We start from the raw sequence: 20800 nt of genomic DNA on the forward strand, positions 1-20800 counted from the left end.
AGGCTAACCAAAGACTGCGTTTCATTGGCAGGACACTTAGAAAATGTAACAGACCTACTAAGGAGACTGCCTACACTACGCTTGTCCGTCCTCTTTTAGAATACTGTTGCGCGGTGTGGGATCCTTACCATATAGGACTGACTGAGTTCATCGAAAAAGTTCAAAGAAAGGCAGCACGTTTTGTATTATCACCAAATATGGGAGAGAGTGTCACAGAAATGATACAGGAGTTGGGATGGACATCATTTTTCGTTGCGACGGAATCTTCTCACGAAATTCCAATCACCAACTTTCTCCTCCTAATGCGAAAATATTTTGTTGACACCGACTTACATAGGGAGGAACGATCACAAAGATAAAATAAGGGAAATCAGAGCTCGTACGGAAAGATATAGGTGTTCATTCTTTCCGCGCGCTTTACGAGATTGGAATAATAGATAATTGTGAATGTGGTTCGATGAACCCTCTGCCAGGCACTTAAATGTGATTTGCAGTGTATCCATGTAGATGTAGATGTAACAGACTGTTATTACATCCACCTAAGTCGAAGCGATTTGGTGAAGTGTACGAGGGTAAGTCAATTATTATGCGCCAAGTAGTTATAAAATTTTATTGTAATCAAATAGGAAACTTACAAGAACATCATTTTTCGACATAGTCTCCTTGCGTTTCAACGCACTTGGTCCATCGTTGTACAAGCTTGCTGATGTCCTCATAAAAAGAAGGTTCTCGGTTGAGCTACGAGCCAGGAATGCACCGCTTCTTTCACTGCTTCGTCCGAGACAAACCGATGGTCCCTTAATGCCTATTTGAGTGAACCAAACAAGTGACAATCAGAAGGGGCAAGATCGGAACTGTATGGAGGATGATGCAGTACTTCAAATTTGAGTTTCCGGAGCGTTTCAGCTGTGTGGGCAGCAGTGTGCGGACGGGCATTGTCTTGCAACAACACAACACCTTTTGACAACAAGCCTCGGCGTTTGCTACGAACTGCCGGCTGTAGCCTGGCAGTAGGCATCTCAGTGTAACTACACTGTTTACTGTTCTGCCCCTTTCCCCACAATGTTCTAGTACTGGACACTGTGCGTCCCAAAAATCCGTAAGCTAAAATGGTTCAAATGGCTCTGAGCACTATGGGAGTTATCTATGGTCATCAGTCCCCTAGAACTTAGAACTACTTAAACCTAACTAACCTAAGGACATCACACAACACCCAGTCATCACGAGGCAGAGAAAATCCCTGTCCCCGTCGGGAATCGAACCCGGGCGTGGGAAGCGAGAACGCTACCGCACGGCCACGAATCCGTAAGCATCAGGTTTCCTGCGGACGGTTGAATCTTGAACTTTTTCTTGCACGGCTATGCCATTCCATACTCTGTCGTTTACTCTCCGACTCGTAATGATGGATCAATGTTTCCTCACCAGTAATAATCCTGTCTAACAAATTGTGCCCTTCGTTACCATAGCGATCCAAATGTTCTTTGCAAATGTCCAAGCGCGTTTTTTCATGCAACTTGTTTTGGGACCCATCTTGCACAAGCTTTATGAAACCCAAGTCTGTTATTCCGAGCGAGGTGGCGCAGTGGTTAGACACTGGACTCGCATTCGGGAGGACGACGGTTCAATCCCGCGTCCGGCCGTCCTGATTTAGGTTTTCCGTGATTTCCCTAAATCGCTCCAGGCAAATGCCGGGATGGTTCCTTTCCAAGGGCAGTGCCGGCTTCCTTCCCCTTCCTTCCCTAATCCGATGAGACCGATGACCTTGCTGTCTGGTCTCCTTCCCCAAACCAACCAACCAACCAACCCAAGTCTGTTGTGGATGATTTCGTAGGCAGAACCGTGACTAATTTGCAGACGATGAGTCACTTCGTCAATAGTTAATCGTCTGTCCAAGGGAATTATTTCACGTGAACGGTCAATGGTTTCTTCATTTGTGCCGCGCGGGATTAGCCGAGCGGTCAGAGGCGCTGCAGTCATGGACTGTGCGGCTGGTCCCGGCGGAGGTTCGAGTCCTCCCTCGGGAATGGGTGTGTGTGTTTGTCCTTAGTATAATTTAGGTTAAGTAGTGTGTAAGCTCAGGGACTGATGACCTTAGCAGTTAAGTCCCACAAGATTTCACACACATTTGAACATTTTTTTTCTTCATTTGTGGCGGTAAGCGGTCGTCGGCACCTTCATCGTGCCTAACACTTGTGCGACCATTTCGGAATTTTTCAATCCATTCGTAGACACTCTGTTATGGCAAAACACTGTTCCTGTACTGAACCGAAAGTCCTCGATGAATTTCGGCCCCTGATACGCCTTCCGACCACAAAAAACGGATCACTGAACGTTGTTCTTCTTAGGTGCAAATAGACAGCAGAGCAGCCCTGATTGACAGCATGACAGCGGTAGCGGCTTGAAAATTGCAAAGACATAACAACACAGAAACAAAGAATGCGTCATCAACGTAAAACGACAGTAATACCAAAATAAACAAAAATAAAACTAAATTGCTGACAATAATTGACTTACACTCGTACAATTGCTCACCAAGAATGGCAGTTGTGTACACTGTCTTAATAAACGAGTGCGATCGATTTACGAGGGGCGCTCAACAAGTATGCAACAACATTTTTTTTCTAGGCCAGTTTCTATTGAAATAAATGCGAAATTTGTTGTGGGTCATCGTCGAATATTCCCGCTTCAGCCGGTATTGTTTTATGAAGTTTCGATACGTGACGGCATTGTACGTAGGTTTCAAACTGGCGTCTGTAACGCAGGTGCCTTCCAAGCACAGAGCCGTCATTGATATTCTTTTGGAGGAAAACCAGAGCATCGCAGACATTCATAGGAGCTTCTAGAATGTCTACGGTGATCTGACAGTGAACAAAAGCACCTGAGTCGTTGGGCGAGTAGTTTATCGTCATCGCAACAAGGTCGCGAATCTGTCAGATCTCACTCGTGGCGGTTGATCGCACACAGCTGTGACTCCTGCAATGTTGAAACATGCAGACACTCTCACTCAACTTGATCGACAGATCACAAACATCTCTGTTTGAAGTGCTGACACATTACTCCGCCAGCTGGGGTACTCAAAGGTGTGTGAGCGACGGGTCCATCGCCGCCGTTAAGACCGTAAAGAGTAACGAAGAAACATATGTGCGGAATTGTTTCGCGTTACGGGGCTGGCGACGAAAATTTTTTGTCGAATATCGCGAAGGCGATGAGACATCGGTTTATCACTTCGACCAGAAACATAACGGCAATCCGTGGAGTGGCGCCACACAAAAACTCCTGCAAAGAAAAAGTTCGCCACTCCCTCAACCGATAAAATCGTGGCGACCGTCTTCTGGGACTCTGAAGGGGTTATTATGTTTGATGTCCTCCTTTGTGGTGCAACGATCAACTATGATGTGTGCTACCGCAGGAAATTGAAGATACGACTTCAGCGTTTTCGTTGCCAAAAAATGCAAAGGACCATCTCCTCATTCTCTGGCACTTGCGTAGCTTCCGTACAGTCAGGCTCCTTCGAGGAGACGGAGTAATGGACATTAAAATAATGCTGCAATGTCCACCATTGCAAGAGATTCTAAACAACTTGCTTCAGCTGTTCGACTGAATTCCTGATTGGTTGCTTGATTTACGGGAGGGAACCAAACAGCTAGGCCATCGGACCCAAGAGAAGGATAGGGAAGGAATCGGCCTTGCCCTTTCAAAGGAAACATCTCGGCATTTGCCGGAAGCGAATTAGGGAAATCGCGGAAAACCCAAATCAGGATGGCCGGACGCGGCTTTGAACCGTCGTCCTCCCGAGCACGAGTCGGTGTGCTAACCATTGCGCCACCTCGCTCTGTCGTGATTTCCTATCAGAAAGGCCACAGGACGTAGTAGTCGACGGAAAGTCATCGAATAAAACGGAATGATATGCAGCGTTCCACAAGTAAGTGTTGGGTCCTCCGCTGTTTCTAATCTATAAAAACGATTTAGGAGGCAATCTGACCTTTGCAGATGATGCTGTCATTTACCGTCTAGTAAAGCCATCAGAAGATGACAGCTAATTGGAAAGTAATTTAGACAAAATGTCTGTATGGTGCGAAAAGTGCCGAAAGTCTCTGAATAAGGAAAAGTGTGAGGTCATCCACATGAGTACAAAAAGAAATCCATTAAACTTTGGTTATTCAGTAAATAACACAATTCAACTAAATACGTAGGAATCACAATTACGACCAACTTAAACTGTGAAGATCACGTAGATAATGTTGTGGGGCAGATAAAGCAAAGAGAAGATGCAACAGGTCTCTTGTCCCTCCTCTGGTACAGTATTGCTGCGGGATCCTTACAATATAAGATTGACGGAAGACATCGAAAAAGACAAAAGAATGACAGCTCTTTCTGTATTATCCCGAAAATGTGGGTAGAGTGTGACGGATACGATAAGTCAGCTGAGGTGACAGTCATTAAAACAAAGGCGTTTTTCCTTGTGGCGAGAGCTTTTCACGAAATTCAATCAACAATTTTCTCCTCTCAGTGTCAGAATATTTTGCTGTCGCCAACCTATATAGGACAAATGATCGTCGAAAAAAATAAGAAAAACCAGAGCTCATACAGAAAGATTTAGGTTTTCATTTTTCCCAAGGGCGGTTAGAGAGGGAAATGGTAAAGAAATAGTTTGTCGGTGCTTCGAAGAACCCTCTGCTAGACACGTAAGTGTGAACTGCAGAGAAATTGTGAAGATGAGATACAAATTTTCAGGGGTGATGGGGAAGAGCAGATCAACTCTGATTAGAAACCAACAGATCAGGGGATCGCACAGACTGGCCTTCACCATTTTTGTCAAAACTTATGGGATCTGGAGGCCAGTGCCTGGACATCACTTCCTAAAGCAGCATGGTGGAATTTCAAATAATATAATAATAATATTAAAATGTAAATGTCGTTTGACTAGGGCACCGCGTCGGGTAGACCGTTCGCCGGGTGCAAGTCTTTCGATATGACGCCACTTCGGTGGCTTGCGCGTCGATATGGATGACATGATGAGGATTAGGACAACACAACCCCCAGTCCCTGAACGGAGAAAAATCTTCGACCCAGCCGGGAATCGAACCCGGGCTCTTAGGATTGATAGTCACGCTGACCACTTTTTTCCGGTATTGTTCGTTGTGTTTGGTCTGGGCGAACGTCACAAGACATCCGTTCAAGCTGATCGTTTATTCCTTTACTCCGTTTTTTTATTGCAGAAAGCGAGCAGCCCTCTGACCGAACACGCTGAGCTACCATGCCCGCAACCACTCGGTTACCGGGGGCGGACATAACAATAGTAATGTAGTGTAACTTGTTTATAATCATGACGTTTGACACTATTTTTCTGCGAAACTCACTGTTTTACATTTCTGAACATTTAAAGCAAGCCGCCAATCTTTTGAGTCTTGTATGCTGAGTCAGATTACAATTTACTAATGATAAATAGTAGACTGAAGTTTAAGGGGATCGTGTCGAGGAATCAGTGTGGAAGTAAATAGGATACTGAACTACTCAGCTATGATGAGACACGTTCGAAGTTCGGTATGGATGTGAATACTGCGGTAAGGAATACCAGAGTAGGATGTTCAGATGAAGACGAGTGGACGTCTCTAAAATGACCAGCCACAGATGTTGGACAGCAAACATAGGTACTAGGAAGGAATACCAGAGTAGGATGTTCAGATGAAGACGAGTGGACATCTCTAAAATGACCAGCCACAGATGTTGGACAGCAAACATAGGTACTAGGAAGTTAAATGCGAAGGAACCTTGGCTAACAGAAGAAATATTTCAGTTAATCGACGGAAGAAGAAAGTACAAAAATGTTCAGGCAAAGACAGGAATACACAAATGTAAATCACAGAAGAAGTTCAGGGAAACCAAGGCGAAATGACACCAGCAAAAATGTGAAGGAATGGAAAACGAAATGATCGTCGGAAGGACTCATTCAGCGTATAAAAAAGTCAAAACAGCCATAGATGAAATTAAAAGTAAGGGTGGCAACATTAAGAGGGCAATGGGAATTCCACTGTCACTTGCAGAGGAGATGACGGGTAGGTGGAAAGAGTACGTTGAAGGCCTCTTTGAGGGGGTAGACTTGTCTGATGACGCGATCGAAGAAAAAATTGGAGCCAATATGGAAGAAATAAGGGATTCAGTATTAGAGTTCAAAACATCTTTGGAAAACTCGAGATTAAATAAGCAAGAAGGGATAGGTAACATTCTGTCGGACTTCCTAAGATCATTGGGGGAAGTTGCAACAAAACGATTATTCACGCTGGTGTGTAGAATGTCTGAGATTGGCGATATACCATTGGGAAAAACATCATCTATACAATTCCCAACGTTGCAAGAGCCTACAATTGCCAGAAGTACCATACAATCAGCTTAACACCTCTTGCATCCAAACTGATGACAAGAGAATATATAGAAAAATGGAAAAGAAAGTAGAGGCTCTGTTACATGACAATCGATTTGGTTTTAGAAAATATAAAGGCACCATAGAGGCAGTTCTCATGTTGCGATTGATAATGGATGCAAGACTGAAGACAAATCAAGACACGGTCACAGGATTTGTCGACCTAGAAAAAGCGTTCGAACATGTAAAATGGTGAAAGATGTTCGAAATTCTGAGAAAAATAGGGAGAAGCTATAGGAAAATGCGAGTAATACACAATATATACAAGAACCAAGAGGGAACAATAAGAATGGAAGACCAAGAACGAAGTGCACGGATTAAAAAGGGATGAAGTCTTTCGCTTCTGCTGTTGAATCTACACATTAAAGCAGCAACGACGGTAATAAAAGAGAGATTCAAGAGTGGGATTGAAATTCAGCGTGAAAGGGTGTCGATAAGATTCGGTGATGTCATTGCTATACACAATGAAGGTGAAGAAGAAATAAAGGATCTCTTAAATGGAATGAATATTCAAATGAGTACAGAATAAGGATTGAGAGTAAACTGAAGAAGTAATGAGAAGTAGCAGAAATGAAAATAGCGAGTAACTAAACATAAAAGTTGGTAGTCACAAAGTATACGAAGTTAAGGAATTCTTCTACTTTGGAAGCAAAATAACCAATGACAAACGAAACAAGGAGAATATAAAGAGCATCCTAGTGCAAGCAAAGAGGGCATTTCAGGCCAAGAGAAGTCTGCTAGCATCGAACATAGCCCTTAATTTGAGAATAAGCTTTCTGAGAATGTTCATTTGGAAAACAGCATTGTATGCAAGTTAATCATGGACTGTGGGAACCGGATCAGAAGATAATCGAGGCATTTGAGATGTGGTGCTACAGAAGGATGCTGAAAAGTGGGTGGACTGGTAAGGTAAGGAATGAGGGTGGTCTCCCGCATAATTGGCAATGAAAGGAACATATGGAAAGCTGCGACGAGAAGGAGCAGGACGATGGAGCGTATGTTTGGAATAAATACCTTCCATGATAATAGGGGGAGCTGCAGAGGATAAAACTACGTATAGAGGAAGAAACAGATTGGGACACATCCAATGAATAATTGATAACATAGGGTGCAAGTGTTACTCTGAGGTGAAGAGGCTGGAGCGGACTAGGCATACTGACTTAGCGAAACACCTTGATCCTCGTGTAAATTTATATTCTTATACAGAGCATCCCATTTATCTTGACCACTCCAGTGAAACAAAAGCATCAGACACAAACTGAAACCATGTCAACTTGACAACTCCTTATACTCCATAAATGAATTTCTGGTGTCTATGTGTGTGTGTTTGGGTAAGGAAGCGAGTGTTTGAACATAGTTAAGTATCACTGTATGTATAAAAAAAACGTAACTTAACATAAAAGTAAATTGTCAGCATTTTGCCCTGTGTTTCGCTAATAATGTGTACTATAATTAGAGAACTGATTTGTTCCACATTGTAGATATCCGCAGAACATGGGGATAACTAATTAACCATCATTTTAGGAGAATGCTGGAGATTCCTTGTAATGTACCTATACGTTTCCCCATATGCATGTTGCATATGCATATGGCGTATGTGGCTCCTTTTCACCGGTTATTGCATATTTTAACTAAAAACTAGTGACGATGCATATTTTCGCTCTATGTTTACAATATTTTACAAATTTAGACGGGCGGCTCTAGCTCGATCTAGTTTTGATGTCTTACAGATTGACCACGACCTAGAACTGCGTGCGGTCGGTGACCGAGAGGCCACTGCCAAGCGAAATCATTACAGAAGAGGAACAGGAACAGGCAGGCAGACAGTCAATGCTCCTGCGTCCACGAACCCGTTTAATCCGCTCCGCTGTCATACCGTACGCGTCGGCAACAATTACATTAAGCTATGCAAGCTTTTAGTGGCACGTCCATTGTTTGAGTTTAGCTTTCTATTTACGTGTACACAATTGAACGTGTTTACGACGTGTAGTGTGTAAAGTGTTGTGGGCCATGCCGTCCGAAAAAAGAAACGTCGTTTCGTGGATAGCTGACCATCCTGGAACATTTACATATGACGCAATTGTTTCATATTGTCGAGTTTTCGAGAAAAATGTTTCATGCAAAAAAAGTTTCAAATAGACCAGCATGTCAAGACAAGTCTTCCTATCGCAGTAATGCAGAAGAAAGGACCACGACAACAACTTTTGACAACAGCAAGTTGTAGTAGCAGGGATTTGTCCAAAGGTAACCAGAAAAGTCTGTTTAACATGGACCTATGTGAAGCATTCATTGCAAGCAGTATTATTCTTCACAAACCTACAAACCCTATCCTCAAAGGCTTTCTGCGCAAACATTGTTTAAATCAAAATATACCAGATGAATCAACATTGCGTAAAAGTTACATGTCGAAAATTTACGTTAATGTTCTGGAAGAAATACGCAATGAACTCAACGTCAGCATTACCTGGATTTCAGTTGACGAAACCGTAACTGTGGCCGTTACATTGCAAATTTAATTGCTTTAAAAGAAGAGCTTTCTTCTTCCTATTTAGCGGCCAGCGAAGAACTTGAAAAAGTAAATCACCTCCCTAGATGATCAAAGCAGGGAAAGCCCTCCCAGTGTCTTATTCCAATTTGATTCATGTGACGCGCTTCGCTCATGAAGTACATCGTCTTGCTGAAGAAGTAGGTTCCACGTTTGTGAATGTGAATAAACTGATTTCATCCACAAAGAAAATGTTTCTAAAGGCTCTTGCTCGCCTGAAGACCTACAAAGAAAAACTACCAAATGTGCCTATACCTCCCGAGCCAGTGCTAACTCGTTGGTGTACGTGGGTCGAAGATGTGTTGTTTTACATTGAACATTTCGAGGCCATTAGAGGGGTAGTAATCGACTTTGATACCGCAGAGGCTTTGGCAGTTTGCCAGTGCAAGGAAGCTTTTAATGATTCCGGCATTAAGAAAGACAATGCTGTGAACTCATTTTTCCCATATACCTGCAAGTATTAAAAAGCTTGAAACTCAAAGTTTGACGTTGAATTAATCTATTCAGTTAATGAATAGAATTATTCTAGTGAACTCCTCATTGCCGGAGGTATTCCCAAGAAAACTTAAAGAAAAGTTTCAAAACACTTTAAACAATAATCCAGGCTTTGACCCGTTGTGCCAAATTGATAGTTCTATCAATGAGACGGTTGAACTTTATCAGAAACAATAAGAGCCAACATAGCTTCCAAATTCAAATAATGCCCAGTTACCTCAGTCGATGTAAATCGGTCCTTTTCAGATAGTAAAATGTTTTCAGTGATCAAAGATACAATCTTACTACCGAAAATTTGGAACAGTACTTGTTCGTTTATGTTTACAATAGCAGAAAATTGTAAAATAAACTGTAGATGATGCCTTGCCCCAATAGTATTAATTAAAAGTTAATACTTTTCAAACAAAAATAATGATTATATTTTTTTAAATAAAATATTACGGAGTTTTTGAGCGTGCTTCTCTGCGTGCGATATATCTCGAAGTCGGTCCTGTATATATCGATCGGTTCGCTGCGGCTCGCTTGCTTCGCATCCGCCTGTTACCGCTAACAATAGCAGAGAAGGAACAAAAACACAGTATGCGTCCTCCTTTTGCAAATTGTTGGAAAATAATCCTAGAAAGGGCCCCTTCTTAGTCTCTACCAGACAGTATTCCGAAAATGGTACCAGCTTTCTAAATGTACCGATTTTCCGCTTGGCCGGCGCTCTTCGTCGTAATTGACAAGCACACGTTGGACTTTGAGATACAATGCACGCAGTAACTACCATGTTTATTTATTATTCGATCTTGCATATTTCGAAGCTTTTCGTGCATTTTTAAGCATTTTTCATGTATATTTGCATGCATATTTTGAGGTTTTTATGATGCGTAAAATGCGGTCTCTAGTTTTTAGTAGTACTGTTGTTGTTGGTCTCCTCTCCTTCTCCTAAAATGCATTTCCGGTGTGTTATAGTTATTTCTGTCGCGTTGTGTCGCTGTCATTGACGTCCATTTGAATAAACCATAAACATCATTGTTCCTAGGGTGCGCGTCGGTATCGCGCTCACTTGGCGAATCGCCTGGACGGGCTGCGAGATGCGTGTCGTGATACATGGGGCACCTGCTCACTGAAGGACGGCCACGGTGTATTCTTAGGCAGAACCTCTTGTTGCTACCTGCAGACAGCCTAGAGGTCGGAGCGAGATGAATAGCTGTGCCAACTGCAGTTCTTTTCTGCTGTCAGCTGTATGCAGCCGTGTATCTGATTATGCACGGGCAGGTTCAGCTGACAAAGCGCGTCCACTCATTGCGTGGGACTTAATACATGTGCATTCTCAGCCGCTCACAGGCCATGCTTTTCCTTTGCCTCTCACTGGGAATTCAGTCAGGTGGGTAGATTAAACGAAGTAGAACGAGCGGGAAACAGGAAACGGTAATATACTATTTCATCTACAAAATCTACGTTGTTTTTTGGAACGTCCTGGGTACTTGGGTATCGAAACGGGATGGTGCGGTAGCTAAAGCACTAGACTCGGTGGGCAGAGAAGTGGGTGGAGTAAAAATTTTAAATCTCTACACTGTAATCCAGATTCAGCTTTCCGTAGTTTCCCTAAAACGCTATAAGAGAATGCCTGAAATATTAAATTACATAAAAAATAAAAAATAGTAGCCATTTTTTTCGCAAACAGTGAGTACATAATGCTCTCACATTGTACCATAATGACAAATTTCCTCCGAGCATTGTGGCCAAAGAGCCATAAAACGTTAGAAATTAAAAAAGGACGCAACATCGCAGTAACTAAGACCGTTTCCTTCGGTGAGTTGCACGGTACACGTAGCAAAGATTATTATCAGTGAAGCTGTCATAATCTCAACTTCCTTGTTTAGTATTTTCCTGTAGGTATGCTTTTTCGAAGATTGTGTGATTATGCTTGCAGCGTAATTGACACTTTTTCGTCCTAATTTGAATTCCATGGGTGCATTTTCCAGCGGCCACCTGCAAGTAAGCCATGCCTGACGTTAATTTTTTGTATAATTTTTTCAACGAATTATATTCTTGCCAAATTCTTGACTGAGTTGTACTTAGATTTCTTCAGACGGTTAACTGGAAAACTACAATCATGGTGTCTTCACAAATGAAACAGATGATGATGATGATGATGCTTGTTTTTGTGGGACGCTCAGCTGCGAGGTCACCAGCGCCCGTACAAAGTCACAATTTTTAGACAGTCCACTATCACGAATGATGATTTTGAAATAATAAGGACAACACAAACACCCAGTCCCCGGGCAGAGAAAAATCCCCAAGCCGGCAGGGAATCTAACCCGGGACCCCGTGATCTGGAGGCAGCAACGCCAGCCACTAGGCCACAAATGAAACAGAGCTATGAGCTACCTTATATAACGACATTGGATTATTAAAAACAATGTCATGTTCTCTTGCGAGATAAAAAACGTGAAGTTTAATACAGCTAAAACATGTACTGATGAAATAATGTTGCAAAGTTAACAAATGCGTTCAGTCGGAGATAAACGAACACGGCGTGAGTTTGAGCATATTGTTTCAATTTGTTTATGTCAACGTGACGTCAAGGCGGCATTTTTTTCTCATCTTTACTTTGTTCACTGCAAGATTCGTATCCTCTAATACGCTATTAAGCGTTCTTCAATCTCTCTCTCTCTGTTTTTCTTTCTCTTCATGGCAAATTTAAATAGTGCTAATTTTAATTTTAATAATGAACAGCCTCAGTTGCTCCGTTTACCTAGAATTTACCTAGGTTTCAGTCGGGATAACCCAACCTTCTTCAGAATAACAGTACCTACCGTTTGTCCACAGTGGGCATCATCAAGTTGAAACTACAAATCCATAAATTATCGTCAAACTGTAAAACTTATCTGGCACTGCCTCCGCCCCACATCGCGACCGCGATGCGGCAGCCATGAGTGCTGTACTGCCACTTTTATTGTGTGTGTGTGTGTGTGTGTGTGTGTGTGTGTGTGTGTGTGTGTGTGTGTGTGCGCGCTTGTGTGTGTGTCTGAGTTCCAGTGCAGCACTCGCGGGTGCCGCATTAATTAGACAGCCTCCAAAATAATGAACTACACTCATGCTCATAAATTAAGGATAATTGCAGAATGTGATGCAACACAACATGGCACTACACAAAACTGGCGCTAATAGCATCAGCACATAAGGAACACACACGACACAGATCTGTAAGTCGATAGTATTGGTGATAAGTTGAGGAAACCGTGCCGATACACATGTGTATACAAAGCGTCACTGTTTCTGCGCGTGTACCCCGACACGAATATTGGATATCATCGCCATGCACACGTACTCAGACCGCACAACGGGTTGCTATACTCTGGATCATGTGGTCGAGCAGCTGCTGGGGTATAGCCTCATTCTTGCACCAGTGCCCGTCGGAGCTCCTGAAGTGTCCTAGGAGTTTGAAGACGTGCAACGATACGTCAGTAGAGAGCATCCCAGACGTGCTCGATGGGGTTTAGGTCTCGAGAACAGGCATGCCACTCCATTCGCCTGATATCTTCTTTTTCAGGGTACCGCTTCACGATGGCAGCTCGGTGGGGCCGAGCGTTATCATTCATCAGGAGGAAGGTGGGACCCACTGCACCCCTGAAAAGGCGGACATACTGGTACAAAATGACGCCCCGATACACCTGACCTGTTGCAGTTCATCTGTCAAAGACATGCAGAGATGTACGTGCACCAATCATAATCACACCCCACACCATTAAACCACGACCTACATACACGTCCCTTTCAAGGACATTAAGGGGTTGCTATCTGGTTCCTGGTTCACGCCAGATGAAAACCCGGCGAGAATCACTGTTCAGACTATATCTCGGCTCGTCCGCGAGCATAACCTAGGACCATTGTTCTAATGAGCATGTCTGTGTTCTTGACACCAGGATTTACGGGCTCTCCTGAGACCAGGGGTCAGTGGAATGCACCTTGCAGGTCTCCTCGCGAATAAACCACGTCTCTTCAGTCCTCTGTAGACTGTGTGTCTGGAGATAACTGTTCCAGTGGCTGCGGTAAGGTCCCGAGCAAGGCAACCTGCAGTACTCCGTAGTACTGATGGTGAGATATCGGTCTCCTTGTGGTGTTGTACACTGTGGACGTCCCGTACTGTAGCGCCTGAACACGTTTCCTGTCTGCTGGAATCGTTGCCATAGTCGTGAGATCACACTTTTTGGCACACGGAGGGCCCGTGCTACGACATGCTGTGTTTGACCAGCCTCCAGTTGCCCTAGTACTCTACCCCTCATAACGTCTTTAATATGTGTTCTTTGAGCTATTTTCAACACACAGTCACCATTAGCGCGTCTGAAAACGTCTGCACACTTACTCGCTGCACCGTTCTCTGACATGCACCAACACACTGTGGGGCGGCGGATAGGAAAATTTACTGCTGTATAAATGTTTGAATGTTGAAACACTTCCCGGCCGATGCACCATATGTGGGGCGGCGGATAGAATTTTATCAATTTTATGTTGTTTATATAAAAGTTAGGTTTGTAGAATGTTAAACCAGTTCCTATTATTTAGAATGTTATTTATGCTGTCTTTCGCCGTTCTCAACACTGGCTCTCTAACTACAATATTCGTAACCAGAAAGTGATTAGCAAAACGTGAAGCCTGTAATTAGAATTCCTAGTGCCCACTTCATCTGATTCAAATGGTCCAAATGGCTCTGAGCACTATGGGACTTAACTACTGAGGTCATCAGTCCCCTAGAACTTAGAACTACTTAAACCTAACTAACCTAAGGACATCACACACATCCATGCCCGAGGCAGGATTCGAACCTGCGACCGTAGCGGTCACGCGGTTCCAAACTGACGCGCTTAGAACCGCACGGCCACATCGGCCGGCCCACTTCATCTGAGAATACACTTATAGTTACAGCTTATAGCTCTGAGGAATTAGGAGATTGTCTGGGATTTCTAATTAAAAACGGCCAGAAAAAAAAAACGTTCTGTATTCTGAAAGTCACAGATGAAAACAAAAGAATCCACACAATCTAACAGAGCAGTTCAGAGTCTAATGCGCTGATGCAACTATAAATGTCCAAATTAAATGTTTAAATGAATGCTCGCCATAATTTGATGATTAGGTTCATCAAACGCCACGCTAAATAATGGTAGAATGTTTGTCCCGCGGCGGCACGTGAAAATACGACAATACGCAAACTGAAGATCGATAATTAAAGTCAACCCAGAATTAACACTTCACTCGAAAATGATTTCATGGTTACGCGTATCTCGAGTAACTGAATACGGCATCCGAGGCTGTTCGTAGCAATGATACCGACGCGACGCGACTCCCGACACATATGGCGTGCTATTCAGCATCTGGAGAGAACTGGGGCCTTTAATTCCTCGCGCAGCGTTCTTATATATAAAGCCACGGTGCGGACGGCTAAGGGAACGTCTGATCAAATCGGCTGTCCCAATTAGCCGCTGGGCTAGTAATGCACTACTTTGTTACCGAATAAATCATAGCTTCTCTTGCTGATGGCCGATGAAGCTCTCAATTTAAATGTGCATTCAGCACACAGGTAAGTAATCATAATAAAATTTTGATGTGGCTAAGTTAAATATTTTGAGCGAGAGAATTAATTTAATTACACTGCACGCAGTAGACGAGCTCTGAACTGGCCCTTTGGAGATACGCTATCGCTATAGTTTTATAGGTATTCAAATGAAGCTTCTCACATCCTTATGGCGATAGCGGGTCTCCATTCTGCTTAAATATAAACATCCTAGCCTTATTTATTAGCCTACTTAATCTATCTTGCTTCCTTAAGTTTTGAGACGAAAACCAGAAAATCATGAATTTCCACTAAAATATTAATTTGTGAGATCCAGAAGACTGTTTTTATTAAATAATTATGAAAAATGAATCTAATTATAAATTTTTAACTCTCTAGCTCTTTTCTGTTGCGCCAATGATTTTTACAGAAAAACGTCCAAATTTCGAAAATGGCTAAAGTTATCGAACTGATATTCAACACACATTAATTTAGTATTACTCCTGACATGCTAGAAATGTTTTAGGTTATTTGCTTGATTTTTAATGTATTGCGCAACATTTATGACGTCAGAGCTAGTTACAGCGGACTGGCTGGCACACAATGGAAAGACTGATGTGAATTTACTACAGCGTGAGTAGGCTGCTTCCTTACAACACCTCTGCGTATGTGGGCTGCTGCCAGCCCCACCGAGCGACGACCGCAGGTCAAATGCACCGCATGGTCATACCCCGAGGTGATTTAAACCCGCAAACCGCCCACCAGAGCGTTGTTTCACCATGTATCAACATTATCGTTAATTTATGAGCGTGAGTGTAGATATTGAATGACACTAAATGAAACAAGAATCACAATCCAGTTTACTGTATTAAAGTGACTCATAAACAATTTGACAAGCAGTAGCAGTTCCAAAATAGAACCTTGACACATCTGACTAAAGGTTCTGGGGTAATATTCTAATAATCGAAGATGAACATGAAACAATTACATTCGCCAAGTTGTATCGTGATTGTCGTGATGTTAGTATAGAAGACAGATAGCGCTAGAGAAGGGAATGTGTTGCATCTATGGCAGGAATTGAAGATATATTGGTCATACGAATCTGAAGGGAAGTCTTCAGAGTGAAGCTCGGAGTAACTGAAACTGTATAAATATAACTTTACTCTCCGTACGGATCATTTCGCTGTCACGGCTCGCTCACAGCGTCTCAGTTTGTAGGCGGAGGCTAAAGCCCCTTCAGAATCAGTCACTGGTGGCACACCAACGACCCGCGCCTGTGGATAATCTCAAGTGAGCCTCCCTGAGCTCATCTCCTCTGAGATGGACCCTGTCGGCGACAAAGCCCGGTGGAAGAGAAGTCTGATGGTGAAGGCTCCCGGTAGTGGACTGATTTAGCACTGACAGATTCTTAAAAAAAGGAAGATTTGTATTTTTGCATTTTGCCTTCTGACTTCGTCCCGAGCACTGACGAGTAAAAGATTCCTTAATATACGCTCGTCTCTTTCCCTCAGTTTTGCTTCAGGCGCTTACCCACTACCACGCTTCCTACAATTTCGTGCTGAAAAAAGGCATCTCATTCTCATTCTGTGACCAATGAAGTGGGAACTCGGCAGCACAGTAGAGTTTCTCTCTTAACTTCCAGTTTATTTACATTAGCCAATCCCAGCAGTTCTTATTTTGGGCAAACACCAGGTTTTTGTGGACTCAAAGTGTGGTGGCTCTTGTAATCTTGATATTTCTTAACTAGTCAGTAGTGTTAGTGATTAATATTGTTTTTTTTCTGATCCCAGAACGTGGTATATTCACGTCGAAAGATATTTTTGCGAGTTGTTACAAAGTCAACGATCATTAATAGTGGCAGTCAAAGATGCTATGTCTACGTTAACTTTCGTTCGATTTCATGAAAAAATGACGATCGCTGCTCTGCGCTGCGTAATGTAGCCATAAAAAATAATTATAGTTCTCACAGTATCAACTTTGATTGATTCCTGTGTACTGAAACTCCCTGTCTCACTTCCCTGAATTTACTTAAAAAATAATTATCATTTGTTCTTAATAATAAAACTTTTCCATTTCACAGAGGTGAAATGTACCTTACCTTTTAGGTAAGATGAGAGGTACTCCTGAAATTAAAGTTTTGAGTACTTAAAAACTATATATTTACACAATTAAAAGTCATGCTCACACTTGCTAACACAATACAGACAACGTGAGAGAAGATGAGCCGTCACAAAATGACAAACTGACGAAATGAGAAAAAATCAGAGCTAGACACTTCTGCCTAAACTATTTATACACGTCTACAAAACAAAATTTGATGTAACTATAACTTCTTAAGCCTAGAAGTTCTTTTGAAATGGTTATTCTTAAATAAGTCACGATTATACAAAAATTTTAACGAAATTATTTGTTCTATGTTTTGTCCGCAACAGTGCCTTTCCGCACATTGCTAAAAACATCACTTCTCCTCTTTCCACGTTTGATTCATAAAAGTAGTCGCTGCTGGTGGCCTTACGTCTTGAGAGATTGTGTTTACGTTGCCTATGGCACCCAGCGTCCAGTTGAGGCATCTCAAAAGAAAGTCTGGTCAGCCGGTTGGCAGAGACATTCTGCGGATTCCCCTTGGTGTGGTCTACCTGTCCAGCCAGCTACGTGATCCCGCTGCTCGGCCGAGCGCTGGCTGCTCACCCCAATATGCTTGCAAAGTGGCATCCTACTTATATAAGCCATTCAGTTCCAAATAAAATGTTAATTACGATAATTAAATACCTAAAATCAGTGGTACTGATATACACTACTGGCCATTAAAATTACTATACCAACAAGATGACATGCTAGACACCAAATTTAACCGACAGGAAGAACATGCTGTGATATGCAAATGATTAGCTTTTCAGAGCATTCACACAAGGTTGGCGCCGGTGGCGACACCGACAACGTGCTGACATGAGGAAAGCTTCCAACCGATTTCTCATACACAACAGCAGTTGACCGGCGTTGCCTGGTGGAACGTTGTTGTGATGCCTCGTGTAAGGAGGAGAAATACGTACCATCACGTTTCCAACTTTGATAAAGGTCGGATTGTAGCCTATCGTGACTGCGGTTTATCGTATCGCGACATTGCTGCTCGCGTTGGTCGAGATCCAATGACTGTTAGCAGAATATGGAATCGGAGGGTTCAGCAGGGTAATACGGAACGCCGTGCTGGATCCCAACGGCCTCGTATTACTAGCAGTCGAGATGGCAGGCATCTTGACCGCATGGCTGTAGCGGATCGTGCAGCCAAATCTCGATCCCTAAGTCAACAGATGGGGACGTTTCCAAGACAACAACCATCTGCACGAACAGTTCGACGACGTTTGCAGCAGCATGGGCTATCACCTCGGAGACCATGGCTGCGGTTACCCTTGACGCTGAATCACAACAGGAGCGCCTCAACGACGAACCTGGGTGCACGAATAGCAAAACGTCATTTTTTCGGATGAATGCAGGTTATGTTTACAGCATCAAGATGGTCGCATCGGTGTTTGGCGACATCGCGGTGAGTGCACATTGGAAGCGTTATTCGTCATCGCCATACTGGCGTATCACCCGACGTGATGGTATGGGGTGCCATTGGTTACACGTCTCTGTCAACTCTTGTTTGCAATGACGGAACTTTGAACGGTGGACGTTACATTTCAGCTGTGTTACGACCCGTGGCTCTACCCTTCATTCGATCCCTGCGAAACCCCACATTTCAGCAGGATAGTGCACGACCGCATGTTGCAGGTCCTGTACGGGCCTTTCTGCATACAGAAAATGTTCGACTGCGGCCAGCACATTCTCCAGATCTCTCACCAAATTGAAAACGGCTGGTCAATGGGGGCCGAGCTACTGAGTCGTCACAATACGCCAGTCACTACTCTTGATGAACTATGGTATCGTGTTGAAGCTGCATGGGCAGCTGTACCTGTACACGCCATCCAAGCTCTGTTTGACGTCCAGGCGTATCAAGGCCGTTATTACGGTCAGAGGTGGTTGTTCTGGGTACTGATTTCTCAGGATCTATCCATCGAAATTGCGTGAAAATGTAATCACAACTCAGTTTTAGTAATATTTGTCCAATGAATACCAGTTTATCATCTGCATTTCTTCTTGGTGTAGCAATTTTAATAGCCAGTAGTGTACTTTTCATTTCTCAATGTTGATTAATTTTTTAGATAGGATGGGTCTTTATGTTTTGATTTTATATTAGTTACGGGACAGTTTTGGAAAAAAAAGGTCACGTAACACATTCACGACTGGAACAGGAAAATGGTGAAGGGCCTTGAACACAAAGTTCCCTCCGCCAAACGCCAGACAATACAGTGAATTAATATTGCATTGTCATGCACTTATAAGCTATCTTGGAAGTTTCAAGTCACTGGAAAATTACAGGGGTAAACAAAATACCTCTGCCACACACCGGACAAGAAAGCCAGTTAACGTTGCACTGTCATCTAGTTCGAAGTCGGTTCGAAAGTTTCAGATCTCTAGCTTACGGGTAGCTAGTTTAAAATCAGTTACAAAATTTGTATCGGACAAACATACAGACAGAAAGCGACTTAATAAAAACGTGGTAAAATGTGAGTGATTACAGTAACTTGTGTATTCCACCGATTCCACTGTTCTTCAGATTCTACAGGGTGGCGCACGAAATGTGTTACCATTTTGTTTTTGAATATAAACTTTATTGTCAATACAATCTGAAAGGAATATATACTACAATGAAGAGCCGTCCATGGAGATTTGTTCTAACTCAGCACATGCTCAATATGTACACCATTTCGTTTCCTAATTTCCTTCAAACGAACACTGAAGTTAGTGATTACCTTACGGCACATGTCTTCCGTAATTTCACTGCAAGCTTGAAGAATAAGTCTTCTGAGCTCCATTAAATCACGTGTACGTTTCGGGATCGTGTGTTAAACTGCTGTCGAAAACGCCTCTGAGTCACAAGAAGGTTTTTCGTTTCATGAAAAAGTAGCACAATTGCCGATCGTTGCTGCGTCGTCAGTCTTCCATTGTCAGCCATTGCTGCTTACTAGTTTCCTAGCGGCTGTATCGTGAATTACACGTCATTTCGTAACTCATTTGTTTTTCCAAGCTCTGCTGGTAGTGCTGTAGAGATCCCAGCGGGATATCTAATGTGCGTCGCAAATTGTGAAAGAAACAATTGGTAACACATTTAGTGCGCCACCCTGTACATCTTACGCTAGTTTTAGCGGATTCGTCTTTATACTCCATACACTCCACCTACCTGTGGCGTGCATTGTTTAGGTTATTGTTAGGACGTCATGTAAGACATTTACCTAACTTGGACTACTGTCGTAGCTACTGCGTAACTGTGTTTTGTATTTGATATCGGCCTCCCCTACCACAGTCTGTGAATGGGGCATCAGAGCGTCTTTACTATTCAGTTATGCGCTACAGTCGCTGCTGATGTAGACTGCCTGTGTGGAAATCGCCTTGTCGGTGCCCCATCCAATGGTACGGGCCTCAGTTGCATCTGGTGATAGCTGATTCATAGCCGTGGCTACGCAGCGACGGCTTCCATCCCGGTTAATGCAGTCTGACAAATCGCCAGGCCCTGAGATCTGTCGATACGCTGCCGGACTGCTCATCTGAATGCTGTACATTATGCGTATGTCAGATGTACTCGCAATGCACTCGTGAACAATACCACGTTACAGCGATTGAGCTCGACATCACTGCCAGCGATATGTAACAGAGAAACTAAACTAACATCTTTCGAGCAGATAATCACATAGGAAAGTTT

Source organism: Schistocerca serialis, chromosome 4 (assembly GCF_023864345.2).
Source record: "Schistocerca serialis cubense isolate TAMUIC-IGC-003099 chromosome 4, iqSchSeri2.2, whole genome shotgun sequence".
Lineage (NCBI taxonomy): Eukaryota > Metazoa > Arthropoda > Insecta > Orthoptera > Acrididae > Schistocerca > Schistocerca serialis.